This window comes from Mauremys reevesii, linkage group 6, assembly GCF_016161935.1.
Source record: "Mauremys reevesii isolate NIE-2019 linkage group 6, ASM1616193v1, whole genome shotgun sequence".
In the NCBI taxonomy this organism is placed as follows: domain Eukaryota; kingdom Metazoa; phylum Chordata; order Testudines; family Geoemydidae; genus Mauremys; species Mauremys reevesii.
Window position 1 is genome coordinate 97,711,707 of NC_052628.1, and position 20,207 is coordinate 97,731,913.

The window sequence follows — 20,207 nt, forward strand, 5'->3', positions numbered from 1 at the left end:
GGACAGAGGCAAAAACATGACTCCTGAGCAGTGCTGCTATTTTGAACGTGGACCCTGAAAATAGCATTGAAAGGTCCCAGGAACTCTCAAAATCTTATAATTTAAAGTTCACAAGTTTTCCCTTCCATATGGGCATGATTTTGCCCCCCAAACTTCAGACATCTCAAAATAATATGATACTAGATTGTTTCCTCCCAGATCTACCAATGGCAGGATCCTTCTCTCTCTCACACCCACCCACCCACACCTACCATCCCTGAGGAAGGGGAGCTCAGTCACCTCCATGTCTCCATCCACCCTCAGCCTGGACAGTCCTTGCCATTCAAAGGTAGGTGCTGGCTAGGAGAGGCATGTAGGTATTGGGAGTAGGGGGAAGAGAAAACATATTGTGTCCTCTCTAGCTCTACACATTTCACCTGGAAAACATAATACAACTTTTTCAAGTACCTCACTTCCCACCCCTCTTCTCCCCAGCTGGGATCCTGGTAACCACCATAGCCAGTGGAATCCTTGTTAGCATGGGCCCCAAAGAAACTATACTGCCAGTGAGCCAAAGTGAGGAGGGAAGCAGAGTGCACTGAGGGGGCTGGGCAGGATGTTTTCAGAGGCACAAAGGTGAGTTAGACACCCAGTTACCATTACCTTGGGAATGGGGTTTAGGCACCTAACTCTCCTTGGTGGTTTTGAAAAATCTCCCCGTGCAGGAACACAGGTCCCACTGAAGTCAAAAGGCGCCATGACTTCACCCAGGATCTGTGTATGAATTTACCTTCCTTACATCCCTCTGGTTCTGCCAGGCATTGGAGTGAGCCTCTTCCTCTAGCAAGATGACTGGGCGGGGACAACAAAAACAATCCTGAGAGATTTCTTCCCACGGTTTTTAATGTGAAAGGAGACAATCAGGTCCTTCATGACAGAGAAAGTAGAATCTGTGATTAGCACCAGACCACCACCACCACCACACACAGCAAACTAGAAAGGAAACCAATGAAGTATGTGGGCAGCTGTGAAAGTAATCCAGATTTCTGGAGCCCTGTCCACTCTGCATTGTGTTCAGCCTGTTTCCACTCTAGACCCAGACAGAAAATTTGGTATTTGATACGACTCCACAAGGACATTCTCATAAGGAAACACCACAATTATATTGATAGAGCTAACTAGATGGTAAGCACTTTTGGGGCACGCACTTGCCTTTTTATATGTCTAGTTCTGTTCACTTTTGGATGCCATATAAATAATTAACTACAAAAACCAAACAGGGTTACTCCCCTCAACACTACCTGCTAATGTTATACAGGATCCACAACTCAATATTTTCATGAATAATGAGGTAGGTTGTGTGAGCAGCTACTAATCACATCTGTTGATGATATAGTCTGAAGATGGGAGGGACAGCAAACACTTTCGAGGCAAGTATTAAATTAAAGTGTAATACAATGGAGAAATGTAGGAAGATCAATAAAATAAGATTTGATACAGACAAATGTAAAATGATCCATGTAGGTAGGAAGAATCGAATGCACAGACAAAGAATGGAAATGCAGGCTAGGCAATAGCGTCTCAGAGAAGGATGGGGTGTTATAATGGATTAAAAATTAAATGAGTGCAAACAATGCCATGTTTTTGCAAAAATGGTAAATATTACAGTGGGATAAAGCTCTAGGAAAATCATGTGTAAAACAAATGAGCAAATTATTGAACTCTGTGCTGTTTAGACCTCAGATGGAGCACTGCATTCAGTGTTGGGCAGTTCATATTTTTAAACAAAAATGCAGAGGGAAAAATTGGAGACTTCAGAGGAAAACAACAAACAATAAGAGATTTAGAAAATAAGATCTATGAGGAATGAGCACCTCACATCTATAGAAGAAAACTGATGGAAGATGTGATATCCACAACTACATAAGGAGATGTTCTAAAAAGAAGAGGGCTCAATTATTCTCATTAGTCAATGAAGACAGGACACCAAGTTAAATACTGTATAAAAAAAGTGCAACACTAGAACTATAACTACACTATAACTACATGGGAATAATTAGGTACTGGAACCAGCTCCTAAGAGAGTCTGTGAAACTGTCACCAATGGAAATAGCCAGGGAAGCTGTATAAATAATTAAATCAAGCTTGATCAAATGCAAGAAGATGTTAGACTAGAAGCCCTGAATTAGATGTTGATTCCAATCCAAATATTTCTGACAGTCCCAGAATATAAATCCATGCTCAGTAAAGATTATTATAACGGTCTTCAATAAACTAGGATTGACTCAGTCAGGGAGGAAGAGTATCAGAGCAATAGATTTAGATATGTGGTGACTATTCTCGAATATACATTCCTTCATTATCAACACAAGCTTCCTCATTTAAAATTAAATGCTGACAAATATTCTTGCCACTTGGGGAGAGATGAAGAAAGATCAACAAGCTAGTGTATTTCACCCCTAGAATGCATAGTAACCCAGCACTGCAATGACTTATTAATTTCCTAAGGAATTAGAGACAGAAGAAAACATTTCAGTATGGTGCATGGAGAATTAGGCATGCCGCCCCTTTTATTATTATTAATAGAAGCTAGTAGCTACATGCCTAATTCCCTGTGCTGAAAATTTACTCCATTGCTTATACAGAATTCAGCATCCAATAGAACAAAAAAATAAATCAGTTTTGGTTCGAATACCACCAAAACAGATGTGTTGTGTGTGATGGGTTCGGTCACAGAGACTCCCCTTGGGACTGCCACCTGACGCACTGAAACTACCCCTGCCCCCGTTTTCCCTGTGAGTTTGGGATTCCAGAACCCTGCCTTGTTGAGCCATACATGCAAGCCTGCTACAACACAGACCCAGGGTCTGAACCATGTCCCCAAAGCTGCAGGCTTTAACTGAAAACCACTCAGTGGGCCACCTATCTCCAGCACCCAGACACCCAGTTCCCAATGGGATCCAAACCCCAAATGAATCCATATTGCTATGTAAAAAGCTTATACAGGGTAAACTCAAATTTTCCGCCCTCTATAACACTGATAGAGATACCTACAGTTGTTTGCTCCCCCAAGTATTAATCACTTATTCTGGGTTCAATAATAAAAAGTAGGATTTAAGTGGTTCCAAGTAATAACAGACAGAAAGTAAGTTACCAAGCAAAATAAAACAAAACATGCAAGTCTAAGCCTATTACATTTAAGAAACTGAATACAGGTAAATCTCACCCTCAGAGATATTCCAATAAGCTTCTTTCTCAGACTAGACTCCTCCTTAGTCAGGACCCAATCATTTCCCCGGTACAGTCCTTGTTCCAGCTCAGGTGGTAACTAGGGGATTTCTTATTACTACAGCCCCCTTTGTTCTGTTCCACCCCCTTTTATAGCTTTGGCACAAGGCAGGAATCCTTTGTCTCTCTCTAGGTTCTCACCCTTCCTTCTCAATGGAAAAGCCCCAGGTTTAAGATGGATTCCAGTACCTGGTGACATGATCACATGTCACGGTAAAACCTCATTCTCCATTCTTTCAGGGTTGGCCTGCACATATCCAGGTAGGTTTGTAAGTGAACAGAGCCATTTACAACCAATTGTTCTGGTTAATGGGAGCCATCAAGATTCCAAGCCATTATTGATGGCTCACACTTTGCATAATTACAATATGCAAAGACCTCAGAGTTAACTTCATATTTCTAGTTTTAGATATAAGAATGATACATACATATAGGATAAAACACACTCAGTAGATTATACACTTTGTAATGATACCTTGCAATAGCCCTTTTGCATAAGGCATATTCCAGTTACATTATATTTACACTCATAAGCATATTTCCATAAACATATGGCATGCAACATTACATGGTGATCCTGCTCCAAAGAAATAGCCCTTTATAGGACCTCCTAGCACAAGTGCAAGCTCATTCTGCCAACAAGCTGCATTTTTCCAAAACGGGATTATTTTTGCATTTCACTTTTTAAAAATAAAGCAGTTTCCTAAAACTCCCATGAATAGTCTTATAACCCCATACCTGCAAGAAATTGTAGTTCATTGTTAGTTTGCAAAGGAAGCAAATATTACATTGGGTTTGCTTCAGCCAGTGTTTCATTATCTTCTCATGTCCTCTCAGTAACAATCTTCTCAGAGTTAAATCATACAAAGATCCACCTGAAAGCTTAATAAACTTTCCCAGCTGTCAATTAAAAGGCAATGAGATTGGGGTTGGTTTTTTGTGGGTGGTGGTTGTTTGGTTGTCTCCTTCTCCCCACACCCCAAAAAGACCACCACAGAAATGCAAACAGTTATATTATAATGCAAGATCTAGAGACCTGGTGTGCTGACTGATACACTCTAATATCCTTCAGGTAAGGTCAGGACTCAGAATCCAAAAAAAGTTTGTGTGACAGGGCCTTGGGAAATTCCTGCTCTCACATATCAAACAAAGAAAAAGGAAGATAATTCCAACAGATCCCATTTGAAACATTTAATTTAGCACATAACGGATAGGTCTTTGAGATCTTGGTGTGCCTTCACCTTAGGTGAATCACCTAACAACTTTGTACCTATGAAGAATACCCTGATTGATCAACATTCTGAGCTGAGACATGTAAGTTATAAGTACAGTCTCTCATTTTAACATATTTAGGCTATTTCTGCACGGTACAGACTACGGGAGGTGAATTACAGAATGTACTAAAACGCTGCATTCTAACTGCACTGGCATGACCCAAAAGGTACCTAGTTTACATTAACACAATCCTGTTGGAAAGAGGACTACACTAACACAAACTGGTACCTTTTGGGTCATGCCAGCAGCATCCACAGAGGGCATTCACAGTTAGAGCACAACGCTTTGGTCCGTTCTGCTATCCACATCTCCATAGTCTGCACTGTGGCACAGTGTGGACAAGTTCTTAGACTGAGACTAAGCCCTAGACGTGCATTGTGTGTGTCTCACAGCTGTAGCCCCCACTCCCTAGTCACTTGCCACTGTCCAGACCAAGAGGCTTTGTGGTCCCTTTCCCTGCCACAACCTGTCAGTCTGGGGAAGCAGTTAGAGCTATGCACGGCCTTTCCATGGAAACCGAAGCAAAAAAAGTAAATGTGCCCCACTCAGCAGTTTTTACCTTCCCTCACACTCTGTCTCTTTGGAGAGAGAGTATTAATTATTTTATTATGTATGCAAGGCTATTAGCACTTCATTTTATAAGGTTCTGTTTTCCGTTGCTTATAACTTTGCCAAACTGTCTGCCTCAGCCTGATCAAGTAAGTAAATTTCAGCCAAGTCAGTTCAGCCATTTCTGAGAATGAGGCTAGAGAAAAATACATTGTATGTCTCTTGTTAGAGAACAATGGCAAACTTTTCTTTGAACTGCTCTAGTGCCCCTAAGCTCTGGAGCAGCAACTTAAAATTTGGCAGAGTAGCCTTTGTGTCAGGGTTGTGCCTTTTACTATCCTTGTGAAAAACCATGCAAATTTGGTCAGGTTATGAGACTTTGAAAAACTGAAGTTCACACATGCTCAGTAGACTTCTTAGATTTTAGCATCTAAATTCCCTAATTATTCCATCCGCACTGAGCATGCTGCAGCCTGGGGCTGTGCAGGACTTGCCTGGTAACTGCAGGTCTGGGCTTCTGGGTCATACTGCATTCAAGTCAAAGCACCTGACCTGAGAGCCTGTGTCTCCTGTACTCTGTGCCTTCCCCCCGTTGGGCCCAGGAAGTGGGGAGGAACTCACTTTAATAATTGACAGTACTACCAATCCAGATTATAATTCATATAAAAGGCGAGGAAGAGAAAACATTTGGGGCTCATTCTATTTTAGTAAATCCTATTGTGAACACCAAGATGACCACTGTGACCTTGTAAATAGAGCTATAGACCGGGACCCAGGAAACCTGGTTATACTCCTGCCTTGGCAACTGTCTTAGGGCAAATCACTTCTCTATGTGCATCAGTTTCCTCATTTGTAAAATGAGACCCATGATGCCTACTTCCTTTGTAAAGCAATATGTTCAAGCTAAGAGATACAACAGTGATAAGCTAAGAAGTTGCACTGATACAATATGTTAGACATCATAACATATCAGACAGCAACACTGAAGTCTCTGTCAGGAGAAAGTACTACTGGTATGACCACCAGAAATTAGATTAGAAATAAAATTTAAAAACCCTATGAGTTAAAGTCAGGGGGAAGGTCCTCATAACAAATACCTGATAAACCATCACTTTTGGATACCAGACTTCGTATACTTAGGGTTTGATTTTTAGTGATACTGGATTCTCCCAACTCCAGCGGAAATCAATGGATGCATAGCACTGATGAAACACCCGGCCCCAAGCTGAGCACGCAAAATTAGTGATCCGTATTCAGCATTTGAGCCAATGACAGTAAAACAACCTGAAATCAGATGCGATAGGCACTTAAAGTTAACTACAGGGTTTACCCACACTTTCTACATCACCACCACACATACTGGAACATATATTTGTAAAATGCCCTCAACCATTCATTTTAAAGTGAACAAACTCTAAAGTTTTACATTTACCCACTGTAGCTCAATTTTTTGAATAGCATTCTCCTTTAAGGGATTATTCCTACTCCAAACACTGTCCCTGCAGATATTCATCTAGAAATAACTGCTGAAATCAGCAGCTCTTATTTTTATACATTTCACAGAGTTTGGGGAACAACTCTGATAAATGTATAAAAGTACCCAAATAGCCAACATTTTACTAAAACTGATGAACAAGAACAATCATAGGACCTGGCACTGCACTTATACACATAAAGTAACTTAAACCATGAGAGAGCCCCACTGAAATCAATGGGGCAGCAGTGCCACCCATCAGTAGAATTAGTCAGGTGCGTAAGCATTTGTAGTTTCAGGCCCACATTTGTTGAAGCTTCATACAATGGAATAGCTTTTTTTTTTTTTAACACTAAACTTTAAATAAAATCCTGAGAAGCATGTTTAGAAAAGTAATAAACTGAGGATGGAGTTTCCATTAATATTCTGTTTGTTTCTGTCCTGAACACAAACAATATCAATACAGCCCCAGCCACACAGTATGCAAAATGAAAAAAAAATAGGATCAGTAATATATAAATGGTTCCTCTTCAGATTGAATAATCATTCAGTTGTAATAAAATACTTCTTCAAAGTCACTTCAACAACCCTGTAAATAGCGTGACTGGCACTCAGACACAAGTAACAATTTGAGAAGAATGGGAAACTAGAAAATCAGAACATCTAGAAGTTAATAAAAAAACCCAATTACTGATCACATTTCAATATTTTGTGCAAGCTCCAGCTAGTCACACAGATTCACATCATCTTGGTGCATTATTTCAGAGAAAGCTTTTAGGGATTTCATAAGGTTCATTTCTCAAAACTCACAAAATGAAGTAGGAAAGGAGCTTTGTGTGTTTGTGTGTTTTTTAACTATTTCAATTTCATCACAAGGCTTTTGGATTATTCATCCCTGTGAGTTATCCAGCCTCATTAGATAGTCACTTTCTCTGAATGCTTGGCTAGAGTCCAAAACAGTTATTGTTCAACTCAATAATCTAACTTCATTGCCTTAAATAAATCATACCTGACAACTCATGTTTGAAAAGGATCTCCGTAAGCTTGGTTAAAATGATCCTGTGTTCCTGGTTTAAACAAACTGCAGATATTTTTACTCTTAAACACATTTCTAAATGAATACTGCACTCCTACAAACTATAGTTTGAAATCTGATGCTACTACTAACAGGGAATTCCTATGTTCCTATTTAAATAAAATTCCCCTGGGTGGGGGCGGGGGAGAGAATGCTGCTCAGAAATATGCTATAAAATTATTTAGATACATCAGTGTTTTCAGGATCTGATTTTTCCTTATCTAGACATGATCTTGTTCTGCTGCACAAAAAAACAAATCAAGTGCCTAAACTGTTTTCTTTCACTGATGTTTGCAAGTAACATCCATTAACACTGTGCAACTATAAATTGCTATCATTTAACAGAGTACAAAACTTTGTGTTTATGTTGCAACTTTTAGTAAAAAAGTAGAGCAGACTCTCCTAGGTATTAAAAAAAACCTCAACTTTATTCCAATTAGAAATAGATATTATGGACTTCTCAGTGAAATGGTGAAATACAAAAATGGCAACAAAATAAGTTATTTGATCTGTGTAACATTTTATTGACTAACTCAAATATATTGTGTTAAAAAGGTTAACTTTGTACTGTAAAAGTATTTTAGTAATGTATGAAAAAAATACAAATTCCGCTGGCAGGATAAAATTGAGGCTAAAAATCTATTAAGGGTGTTTTAGCCAGTAACTAAATTGGCCTAACTTTACTTGGATATTGAACAATGTATTATACAAGTTAAGAATCTTCACAGACCACATTATACACTTTTACCCAACAAGTACTTTAATAATCAATTTGTAGTGTTAAAAACACCCTATGACCGTCTTTTTCAAGAATAAAAAAAAATCAAGTAAAGAAAACCCCACATAATTTTAGATAGATTTTCATTGATTCTAAATATGAGATTACAGTATTGTGTGTATTGGTTGAACAATGCGCCCAAATGTCACTCATGCCAAAAGGTCACAGGATTTCTATTCTAGTTCTTATACCATGCCTACCACTAAGGTACTGAGCACCTTCCAGAAGTTCATTAAGAGATTTGACAAAGTATTAGAAGCCAACAGTCAATATCCATTGGGGGCAGGGAAACCACAGGCCTTTGCTATTCAGTGCAATTAATGGCACTGTTTCCTTTGAAGAGTAACAAGTCACCACTGTACTGTTCAGGGCCGCCCAGAGGGGGGGGCAAAGGGGGCAATTTGCCCCGGGCCCCGGGCTCCGCAGGGGCCCCCAATAGGAGCGGAGGCTCCCGCCTCCGCCCCTCTCCTGGAGCCTCAGCGCATCAAGCGCCGATACTCCGGTCGAGCCCCTGAGCCCCGCCCCGATCCGCGTGGTGAGGGGGCGGGGCTGGGAGCTCCAACGGGGCCTGAGCCCCGCCCCGCTCAGAGCGGCGTGGTCAGGGGGCGGGGCAGCTGCCTCCGCTCGGCCCGGAGCTCACAGCCCCGCCCCCTCAGCACGCGGTGCTGCGCGGGACGGCGCGCAGGCCCCGCCGGTGACGCGCTCGGTAAGGGGCCGGGGCCGGAAGGGCGGGCGAAGCCGGGAGTGGGGCCGCGGCCGGGAGGGCGGGCAAGCCGGGAGTGGGGCCGTGGCCGGTAGGGCAGCCGGGAGGGCGGGCGAAGCCGGAGCCGCGGCCGGGAGGGGCTGGGTGGGCGGGAGACGCCGGGGCCGCAGCCGGGAGGGGGCGAAGCCGGGAGTGGGGCCGCAGCCGGGAGGGCGGCCGGGAGAGCAGGCGAAGCCGGGGCCGCGGCCGGGAGGGCTGGGTGGGCGGGAGACGCCGGGGCCGGGGCCGCGGCCGGGAGGGCGGGCGAAGCCGAGAGTGGGGCCGCGGCCGGCAGGGCGGGCGACGCCGGGGCCGCGAGGGGCTGGGTGGGCGGCAGACGCCGGGGCCGGGGCCGCAGCCGGGAGGGCAGGCGAAGCCGGGGCCGCGGCCGAGAGGGCTGGGTGGGCGGGAGACGCCGGGGCCGGGAGGGGGCCGGGAGGGCGGGCGGGAGAAGCCGGGTCCGCGGCCGGGAGGGCGGGCAAGCCGGGAGTGGGGCCGCGGCCGGGAGGGCAGCCGGGAGGGCGGGCGAAGCCGGGGCCGCGGCCGGGAGGGGCTGGGTGGGCGGGAGACGCCGGGGCCGCAGCCGGGAGGGCGGGCGAAGCCGGGAGTGGGGCCGCAGCCGGGCGGGCGGGAGAAGCCGGGGCCGCCGCCGGGAGGGCGGGCGAAGCCGGGAGTGGGGCCGCGGCCGGGAGGGCGGCCGGGAGAAGCCGGGGCCGCGGCCGGGAGGGCGGCCGGGAGAAGCCGGGGCCGCGGCCGGGAGGGGCTGGGTGGGCGGGAGACGCCGGGGCCGGGAGGGCGGCCGGGGGAAGCCGGGTCCGCGGCCGGGGGGGCGCGCGCCGCCGGGAGTGGGGCCGCGGCCGGGAGGGCGGCCGGGAGGGCCGGCGAAGCTGGGGCCACGGCCGGGGGGGCGGGGAGACGCGGGGGCCGCGGCGGGGTGGGCGGGCGAAGCCGGGAGTGGGGCCGCGGCCGGGAGGGCGGGCGAAGCCAGGGCCGCGGGCGGAGGGGCCAGGGCCGCGGGCGGGAGGGCGGGCGAAGCCGGGAGTGGGGCCGCGGCCGGGAGAGCGGGCGGAGCGGGGGCCCCGGCCGGGGGGGCGGGCGAAGCCGGGAGTGGGGCCGCGGCGGGGAGGGCGGGCGAAGCCAGGGCCGGGCGGGAGGCCGAAGCCGCGGCCGGGAGGGCGGGCGAAGCCGTGAGTGGGGCCGCAGCCGGGCGGGCGGGAGAAGCCGGGGCCGGGAGGGCGGGAGACGCCGGGAGTGGAGCCGCGGCCGGGAGGGCGGGCGGGAGAAGCCGGGGCCGCGGCCGGGAGGGCGGGCGGAGAAGCCGGGGCCGCGGCCGGGAGGGCGGGCGAAGCCGGGAGTGGGGCCGTGTCCGGCAGGGCGGGCGAAGCCGGGGCCGCGAGGGGATGGGTGGGCGGGAGACGCCGGAGCCGGGGCCGCAGCCGGGAGGGCAGGCGAAGCCGGGGCCGCGGCCGGGAGGGTGGGCGAAGCCGAGAGTGGGGCCGCGGCCGGGAGAAGCCGGGGCCGCGGCCGGGAGGGCGGGCGAAGCCGGGAGTGGGGCCGTGGCCGGAAGGGCGGGCGAAGCCGGGGCCGCGGCCGGGAGGGGCTGGGTGGGCGGGAGACGCCGGGGCCGCAGCCGGGAGGGCGGGCGAAGCCGGGAGTGGAGCCGCGGCCGGGAGGGCGGGCGGGAGAAGCCGGGGCCGCGGCCGGGAGGGCGGGCAAGCCGGGAGTGGGGTCGCAGCCGGGAGGGCGGCCGGGAGAGCGGGCGAAGCCGGGGCCGCGGCCGGGAGGGCTGGGTGGGCGGGAGACGCCGGGGCCGGGAGGGCGGGTGAAGCCGGAGTGGGGCCGCGGCCGGCAGGGCGGGCGAAGCCGGGGCTGGGAGGGCGGGCGGGAGAAGCCGGGTCCGCGGCCGGGAGGGCGGGCAAGCCGGGAGTGGGGCCGCGGCCGGGAGGGCAGCCGGGAGGGCGGGTGAAGCCGGGGCCGCGGCCGGGAGGGCGGGAGGGCGGCCGGGAGAAGCCGGGGCCGCCGCCGGGAGGGCGGGCGAAGCCGAGAGTGGGGCCGCGGCCGGGAGAAGCCGGGCTGCGGCCGGGAGGGCGGGCGAAGCCGGGAGGCCGCGGCCGGCAGGGCGGGCGAAGCCGGGGCCGCGGCCGGGAGGGTGGGCGAAGCCGGGAGAAGCCGGGGCCGCGGCCGGGAGGGCGGGCGAAGCCGGGGCCGCGAGGGGCTGGGTGGGCGGGAGACGCCGGGGCCGGGAGGGCGGGGGGGTGACGCCGGGGCCGCAGCCCGGAGGGCGGGCGAAGCCGGGAGTGGGGCCGCAGCCGGGCGGGCGGGAGAAGCTGGGGCCGCCGCGGGGAGGGCGGGCGACGCCGGGAGTGGGGCCGCAGCCGGGAGGGTGGCCGGGAGAAGCCGCGGCCGGGAGGGCGGGTGAAGCCGGGAGTGGGGCCGCAGCCGCGAGGGCGGCCGGGAGAAGCCGCGGCCGGGAGGGCGGGAGACGCCGGGGCCGGGGCCTGGAGGACGGGCGAAGCTGGGAGTGGGGCCGCGGCCGGCAGGGCGGCCGGGAGGGCGGGCGAAGCCGGGAGTGGAGCCGCGGCCGGGAGGGCGGGCGGGAGAAGCCGGGGCCGCGGCCGGGAGGGCGGGCAAGCCGGGAGTGGGGCCGCGGCCGGGAGGGCGGGCAAGCCGGGAGTGGGGCCGCAGCCGGGAGGGCGGCCGGGAGGGCGGGCGAAGCCGGGGCCGCGGCCGGGAGGGCTGGGTGGGCGGGAGACGCCGGGGCCGGGAGCGGGTGAAGCCGGGAGTGGCCGCGGCCGGCAGGGCGGGCGAAGCCGGGGCCGCGGCCGGGAGGGGCTGGGCGGCCGGGAGACGCCGGGGCCGTGGCCGGGAGGGCGGGCGAAGCCGGGGCCGCGAGGGGCTGGGTGGGCGGGAGACGCCGGGGCCGGGAGGGGGCCGGGAGGGCGGGCGGGAGAAGCCGGGTCCGCGGCCGGGAGGGCGGGCAAGCCGGGAGTGGGGCCGCAGCCGGGAGGGCAGCCGGGAGGGCGGGCGAAGCCGGGGCCGCGGCCGGGAGGGGCTGGGTGGGCGGGAGACGCCGGGGCCGCAGCCGGGAGTGGGGCCGCAGCCGGGAGGGCGGGCGGGAGAAGCCGGGGCCGCGGCCGGGAGGGCGGGCAAAGCCGGGAGTGGGGCCGCGGCCGGGAGGGCTGGCGAAGCCGGGGCCGCGGCCGGGAGGGGCGGGGTGGGCGGGAGACGCCGGGGCCGGGGCCGCAGCCGGGAGGGCGGGCGGGAGAAGCCGGGGCCGCGGCCGGGAGGCGAAGCCGGGGCCGCGGCCGGGAGGCCGGGGCCGCGGGCGGGAGGGCGGGCGAAGCCGGGAGTGGGCCGCGGCCGGGAGGGCGGCCGGGAGGGCGGGCGAAGCCGGGGCCGCGGCCGGGAGGGGCTGGCTGGGCGGGCGACGCCGGGGCCGGGAGGGCGGGCGAAGCCGGGAGTGGGGCCGCGGCCGGCAGGGCGGGCGAAGCCGGGGCTGCGGCCGGGAGGGCGGGCGACGCCGGGCGGGGGGCCGCGGCTTGGAGGGGGGCCGGGAGGGCGGGGCCGCGGCCGGGAGGGCTGGGTGGGCGGGAGACGCTGGGGCCGCAGCCGGGAGGGCGGGCGAAGGGGCCGCAGCCGGGCGGGCGGGAGAAGCTGGGTCCGCCGCCGGAAGGGCGGGCAAAGCCGGGAGTGGGGCCGCGGCCGGGAGGGCGGCCGGGAGAAGCGGGGCCGCGGCCGGGAGGGCAGGCGAAGCCGGGGCCGCGGCCGGGAGGGGCTGGGTGGGCGGGAGACGCCGGGCCGGGGCCGCAGCCGGGAGGGCGGGCGGGAGGGGTGGGTGGGCGAAGCCGGGAGTGGGGCCGCGGCCGGGAGGGCGGGCGGTAGAATCGGGGGCGGCGGCCTGGTGGGCGGGTGAAGCCGGGTGTGGGGCCGTGGCCGGGAGGGCGGGCGAAGTCGGGGCCGCGGCCGGGAGGGGCTGGGCGGCCGGGAGACGCCGGGGCCGCGGCCGGGAGCGCGGGCGGGAGTGGGGCCGCGCCCGGGAGGGCGGGCGAAGCCGGGAGTGGGGCCGCAGCCGGGAGGGGCCGGGGCTGGGCGGGAGGGAGACGCCGGGGCCGGGGCCGCAGCCGGGAGGGCGGGCGAAGCCGGGAGTGGGGCCGCGGCCGGGAGGGCGGCCGGGAGAAGCCGGGGCCCCGGCCGGGAGGGCGGGCGAAGCCGGGAGTGGGGCCGCGGCTGGGAGGGCGCCCGGGAGGGCGGGCGCCGCCGGGGCCGCGGCCTGGAGGGGCGGGGGGGGCGGGCGGGGCCGGGGCAGCAGCCGGGAGGGCGGGCGAAGCCGGGAGTGGGGCCGCAGCCGGGAGGGCGGCCGGGAGAAGCCGGGGCCGCGGCTGGGTGGGCGGGAGACGCCGGGGCCGCAGCCGGGAGGGCGGGCGAAGCTGGGAGTGGGGCCGCAGCCGGGAGCCCCCCGCCGCGGGTCTTCGGGGCACGTTGGCGGCGGTCCCGGAACGGAAGGGCCCCCCGCCGCCGAAGACCCCGGGCCGCCGGAATCCTCTGGGCGGTCCTGGTACTGTTTGTGTCTCTAGATCATCATTTATGACTAGAACCATTTTGGAGACCTAGAAATATTTAACATGTGTTTACATATGATACATCACCTTATATGTTAGATAGTAAACACTTGCATTCAGAAAGCAATTAGTATTCCCAAAACTTCGTCATGCAACTGAGATCTCTACATTTTTTGATTAAGCTTAGTTCAATCAACTCTTGTGCCCATCAGTCCCCATCAAGCCTCTTTAATTTTGTTACATATGGAATCTAAAGTCTCATTAAATAATTCAAATCTTCCTCCTGTTTATTTTTTTAAAGCATTATTTGACAAGCCTTGCTATATTCGCTACTGGGTTTGGATGACTGCCACCATTATTGGATAGTCATTAGGTATGGTTTCTATAGGGGAATATTCAACAGAGGCAAAGGACACTATTGGGAGGATTCCTTAACAGACCAATCCAGAGTTCTGGTGACCACTGATAGTGCACCTCAATTTACTCGGTAGGATCAGTTCAAAAATACAATCAAATGTCCAAACAAAACCCCATTTAGAGCATTCATGTGTCATCATCTGGTTGTATTTCTACACAGGTCAGTAGCAAGTTGAAAACAACAATCTTCAGGTTACACAGGAAACCTCTGATCTAATAAACGTGGAGCAAGTCACCACATTCAGGTTGAAACAGCCACTTGATATTGTTTCCTTTACAACAGCAATAATAAAAAGGTCATATTTAATTTCCACATGAAGTGAAATATTCCAAAAATTCCTACTGTAACCTTTCTTCTTTTCCATTTGGACTCCTTTTGGTTGATTTTTTTTTTTTTGCTTCCAATTCTTTCTGTTCATAACCTAAAATCTTTTACTAATAGCTCAAACTGTTTTTGTTTGAATTAAACAATCATACTGCTGCTCAGTTAATTGCTCTGAGATCTGCAAAGCTTTTGGGTCTACTAGATATTCCCACTAAGCAAGGATGCAGTTCCTAATCTTAAAATACATTCATACACCATTGTTGAGTCTATGCAATCTATCCACAGACTCAAATATCCGGATTAGTTTAGTGTCTATGGGATTACCCCTCTAGACACTAAACATTTTAGCGCATTAAAAAGCATTAATATTTACTTCCTTGGCTGGATGCCGACAGAGCTCAGACTCTTCTCGGCTCTAGAGTGGATTTTTAATTTGCAGCAGTGGATCTGAGCTGTTTCTGATTTAGGCTCTTCATCCATGCCTCGTACTAAATTTGACCCTCCCCTATTGACATAATACCAGTGAATGGTAACCTTGGAAAGGCTTGTGGAAAGACAGATGGCTAAGGGTTCACCGCCCTCCCCCCCCGCCCTTGTTCAAAACAAAAAATAAAAATAAAAAGCTCAAAGGCACACACGCAAGACAAGGTGACTACGTGTTACCCACATATTCCACGATCATGCCATTGGAAGCAGAATTTTATTCCAGGATCTCAGCTTTTATTAAAAACTAAATTAAGTTTCTAGCCCAAGCAAATATGAACTGAGTATAAACCTGTGTACATCTGAGTTTGTAAGAGCCTGCAAGCTGCAAACTTCCTCCATCATCTAACTCAGGACTAAACCATTATGTGTCAGTGGAATTTGATATAGTTCTAAGATTTTCAGAGTATAGCATTTTTGCTACAGAATTCCTTATTTTGCTGCAGCCAAGCATCTGGCATTTAGCTTTTTGTCTTCCTCACCCACTGCCTCTTGCTCTGCATTTTTGCCCACAAGGGGAATTAAATGGCATGATCCTTTCAGTGTTCTAGAGAACTAGGCAGGAAGGGAGTTAGGGAGCCAGAATCCAGTTCATAGCCACAGAGTGGAGGAAGTGAGAAGTGCATACTGTGCAGCTATGGTGCCTAGAGAACAGAATAGCAGCCAAGGCCTGTGGAACTGAGATGATGAACCTCTGAACTGACCACAAGTGTCCTCCTTTCTTAGCATTAATGTGACAGGGGAAGTCTATTCTAACTAGGGTTGCCAATTTTGATTGGATGTATTCTTGGAGGTTTCATCACATGACAATCTTTAATTTAAAAAGATTAATTTTTAATTCCTAGAGACTCCCGGTCAATCCTGGAGGGTTGGCAACCCTCACTCTAACACTATTCAGACACCATTGTAACTGCTGGGGCCCTCAGAGCTGTGCTATCTGGAGAATGCAAGTGGTGTGGGCAGCAGGGGAGAAAACAAAAATAATCCATTACTATTTTCAGTAATGATTAAGTGTATATCAGTTAGTATTTTCAACTATGAGCCAAAGTCATGTGTACGTTTAGGGATGGGAAGGAAGGGTACATTGTAGAGATATAATACATTAATATTTTTGCAGAGTTTAGTGGTGTTTGCTGCAGAATTTGTTGCCCCTAGGCTGCAGTTCCACTGTGGGGCATGAAAGATTGTGCTTGACCCATTGCCCAACAGAACTAATAACTGCCCATTTCATAAGAGTTCTTGATTTTCTCTCTGACTGCATTTATTTAGCTGTCATTTTAGTTCATAGCTGTAAACTGAAAGCTGGTTCTTCTCCACTGTGTTTTTTTTAAAATGTAGAAAGTAGCTACTTCATACATACGATTAAATCTTTACATGCCAGATTCTGACCCTACCGCTAAAAAAATCTTAAAAAGCCATAAGATATGAAACTTAGACAATAGGTGAGTTTCTTTTAATGCTTTTTCTCAGTGTCCAAAATGGGTTGTCTTAGACATTCCCAATGAGGTGGTGTGATGCTGCATGATTGAAGGTGACCATTTTTATCATTGTTACCTCTAATACAATTGCAAGAAATCTTATACAAAATATAGCATGTAAGGTGTCAATGGAAAAGTTACAATTTGTCAAGTATGATTATCCTGGTTAAATCCATGAATATTACTGTACCTGAAGTTATGAATATTGGCTATGTATTTGTATCTCAAATGTGCTTGTTCTTGGGGTGACCCCCACAAGGTAGTTTACATCCAGTCTCAACAACCCATTGTGAATGGACTATTCAAGCTGGATGGGCCATTAAGAAGAATCAACTCTCCAGACAGCTCTTCCTGAGGATGCCTCAGACAGCACAGAGGCAATGGCCACCCCTGGGATTCAGCAAAACATGTAAGGGCATGGGATATGGACATATGCCCTCAGATGCCATCTTTGTTAGTAACTTTCCATACACAGGGGCTGGGGGCTTTGTTTAGGGTAGTAAATTTCCATGAACATGGCAGAGGATATAAAAGACACCTGAGACATCTCCATTTTGCCTCATTCCTGCTCCAATTCTCTGGACTGTGGATTTACAACTAGAAGGAGTATTTTGAGGCCTTCCAATCTTTCTGAAGTTACCAGAGAGACTTCTGCTAGCCAGCAGTCTAATCCATCACTCCTATGATCCTAATCTACGAACACTGAAAATCACATGCATATATATTATTCCTTAAATATTCAATAACTCTTTTCATTAATTAAGAACATCTTTAGTTAGTTTACTAAGGATTGGCTGACAGTGTGATATTTGGGTAAGATATGAAATATGTATATTGACCTGGGGCGGGAAATGTCTGAGCCTTTGGGATTGGTATGCTGAATTGAGTTTTCAGTAACCTCTCACTATATTAGACCTGTATGTCTGGATGGGAACCAAAGGCTGGAATAGGGGACTACTTCTGGTTAACCGATGTGGTGCTACAGAAGCTTCTTTATTACTAATTTGGCAACTCTCATTATAGAATAAATCACCAGTTTTGGGGATTACTTGCCCTGACTGTGCCATTCTCAGTGTGGTCCATTCCAGGCACTGCTCACAAGTGTATTAAAAGATATTGGCAAGATCTATCTCAGAGCCAATTTTTGAGAGAAGGAAGTACATTTGGGAAGTTATTCACTAGTGAGTTGGAAGTGTCAGAATGATCCTTGGGACTCTCCACAATTTGTCTCAACTCTCACATGCTTCATCATAGGTTTAGTTAGAACTGTTGTCCCAGAGGAACAGAGCTGTCCTGGAGGGTCTTGAATAAGGATGTGGTCACTGATGTACCTCAGTCCTGGCATAGATGGCTTTAAGAAACAAGAAAAAGCACCTGAAGTTGCAACAAAAGTGGATTGAGAGTCATAGGAAGGTGCTGAGCATGGAGTGATATCCTCACAGCAACTGCCCATCCTGAAGAGAAGGCAGATACAAGAATGGCCACACTGAGTCAGAGGAAATGGTCCATCTGACCCAGTATCCTGTCTGACAGTGGACAGTTCCAGATGCTTCAGAACAAGCTTCTGTCTCAGCATTGCTTCAGCACAGAGCTGGTAGGAAAACTGGACATTTTTTGTGCAAAATTTCAACAACCCCCCCCCCCCCCACACACACACACACACACCCAACTGTCATTGAAACTTGCAGTGGAAAATTGTGACTTCATCAAAATAAGTTAAACTTCGCAAACTTATTTTTTTTTTAATAAAAAAACAAAAAATTTTAGAAAGCGTTGAGGTTTTTGTTTGGATGATTAAAAAAAAATCAGAACCTTTCAAGGAAAGCAAACAAAATTTCTGGGGAAGAAAATGCTATCATAAAAGTTGATTAGAAAATTATTGACCAGCCTTACTACTGTCTTAATCCTCCATCACTGAGTTACAGTAATTCAGTCTAGACTGGATCACTATGGCCACTTCATCTGAGAAAAAGAGATGAAGTCTCCCAGCTTGCTGGAAGTGTTCAGAAGGCATTCTTGCCATTGTCCCTACTGGTTTTATATATATATAGTTATTGATGAGTCCTGCAGAACTCCATGGCTTCATACTGCTCTGGTGTGTGGTTGGTATAAGAAGGGCAGATGCTTTTGATGGGAAGGGAAATCAGTGTTACAGCTAATTCAAGTTGTTTCGCCCTCCTGATTGTTACTTTAATCTTACCCAGGTTTAACTTGACATTTACGCTACAAGCTAGGGATGTGATTCCCCTGCTCATGTTCACATACATGTGCTAGCTCTCATCAAGCTAATGCAAATATAAATAGGAGTGTAGCCACAGTAGCACATGTAGCAGAAGCAGAGGCACAGCTAACCCATGGTGAGTATATACTCACTGGCTCAGGCGGTGGATATGTACTGAATGAGAACTAGCATATGTATGTGTACATGAGTGGGGGAAATCACACCCCTAGCTAATCCTGGAGACATAGCCTTAGTTTATTAACTCCACATGGGAAACAAAATGTCTGTTAAACAGATTTGGACTTCTGATTAATTAAGAATGCTTTATCAGATCAATAATGTTGCAATGATCAAATGACCTCCAAGCATATCTTGTGTAGGTGGTCAGTCCCATTAAACTTGGGAATCAGCAAGTGTTTTTTTACCAGATTGCACAGCATAGCACTCAGATACTACAGGGATAGGGACCATATAAATACATCAGTAGTTTGGATTCTCAACCTGCAGGGACAGGACCCATGTCTGGACATGAGATAATTCAGCAGCTTCCAAGACCAATGAGAGAAGCTGAAGCATTTAAAAGAGGACAAATATCTTATTTTTAAAAAAAAAAACTTAGCTTGGTAACTTTGAACAAATAGCACTCCTTCTAGAGTAAGGTTAAACATTAAAAATATCCCCACTCTGAAGATTTGTAAATAGCAAAGGATGGGGCGGGGGGTTGTTTTTGTTTTTTTAAGAAACCTCTCCGATGCTGCCATTTTGCACCTACAAATACTTGTGTGCAGTATTCCCACACAAATGTTTGCAGGTGCTAATTGTGTCATTTGATGTCTGACTTGAGTGTAATTAAGAGATCAGGGCTGGAATTTTAGTTCACAATCAACTGTGCTTACAAAATTTGCACCCTCAGTTATTTACAAGTGCAAAATAGGAGACCACTTTTCAAAAAATCTGTATCAACATGAAAAGTAACTATGTTGCAAATACTACAGTCCTAAATCTGTTAACCGTCAGCTCCAACAAACATTTTATTCCCAGAAAATTCCAGACCCTCCTTTAGAGATTTTTAAGACATACAAAAAAACAAATCAAAGCTAAATAAAAATAAAAAGTTATCCTGAGCTGCTAATCACCTTTTTTCCTATAAAAAGAAAAAGAAAAAAAAGAACCCTTCATTTAATCTGTAGAAATGTTCAGTGGCTTTTTATATTCTCACTCAAAGGCTAAAATAATTACTGTTTTATTTTGATTCAGCAGTACATCTGATATACACATTGATCAGATTTGTCTTTTTTTTATAAAATAGAATATTTTTAAAAGACATGAGTAAAGAAAAGCAACATTTCCTAGGTAGCAAGAAAATGTGTTATTAGCAATTAATTACTTGCTTGCCTGGTCTCTATGTGAAAAGACAATGACTACCAATTATTTAGAATGCAGAGTTTTATGCCTGCATACACATGGTTATCCATGAAATGTGACCTGCAGTAACTTGGTGCAATGCAATGGGTATGTTTTAAAGAAATATTTCTAAGCAAAGAACAGTTAAGAAACAGCACTT

At 50.2% G+C, this 20,207-nt stretch overlaps 1 long non-coding RNA gene across 2 annotated transcripts; it reads left to right on the forward strand.

Moving 5' to 3' along the window:
- Window positions 1-9,020: 9,020 nt before the first annotated feature.
- Window positions 9,021-18,079, forward strand: LOC120408127. 2 transcript variants are annotated; one of them, XR_005600433.1, is made up of 3 exons: window positions 9,021-9,124; window positions 16,682-16,831; window positions 17,677-18,079. It is a non-coding gene; the product is annotated as an uncharacterized LOC120408127 (long non-coding RNA). The 2 variants fall into 2 exon arrangements; XR_005600434.1 differs by lacking the exon at window positions 9,021-9,124 and adding an exon at window positions 14,202-14,381.
- The last annotated feature ends 2,128 nt before the right edge of the window (window positions 18,080-20,207 follow it).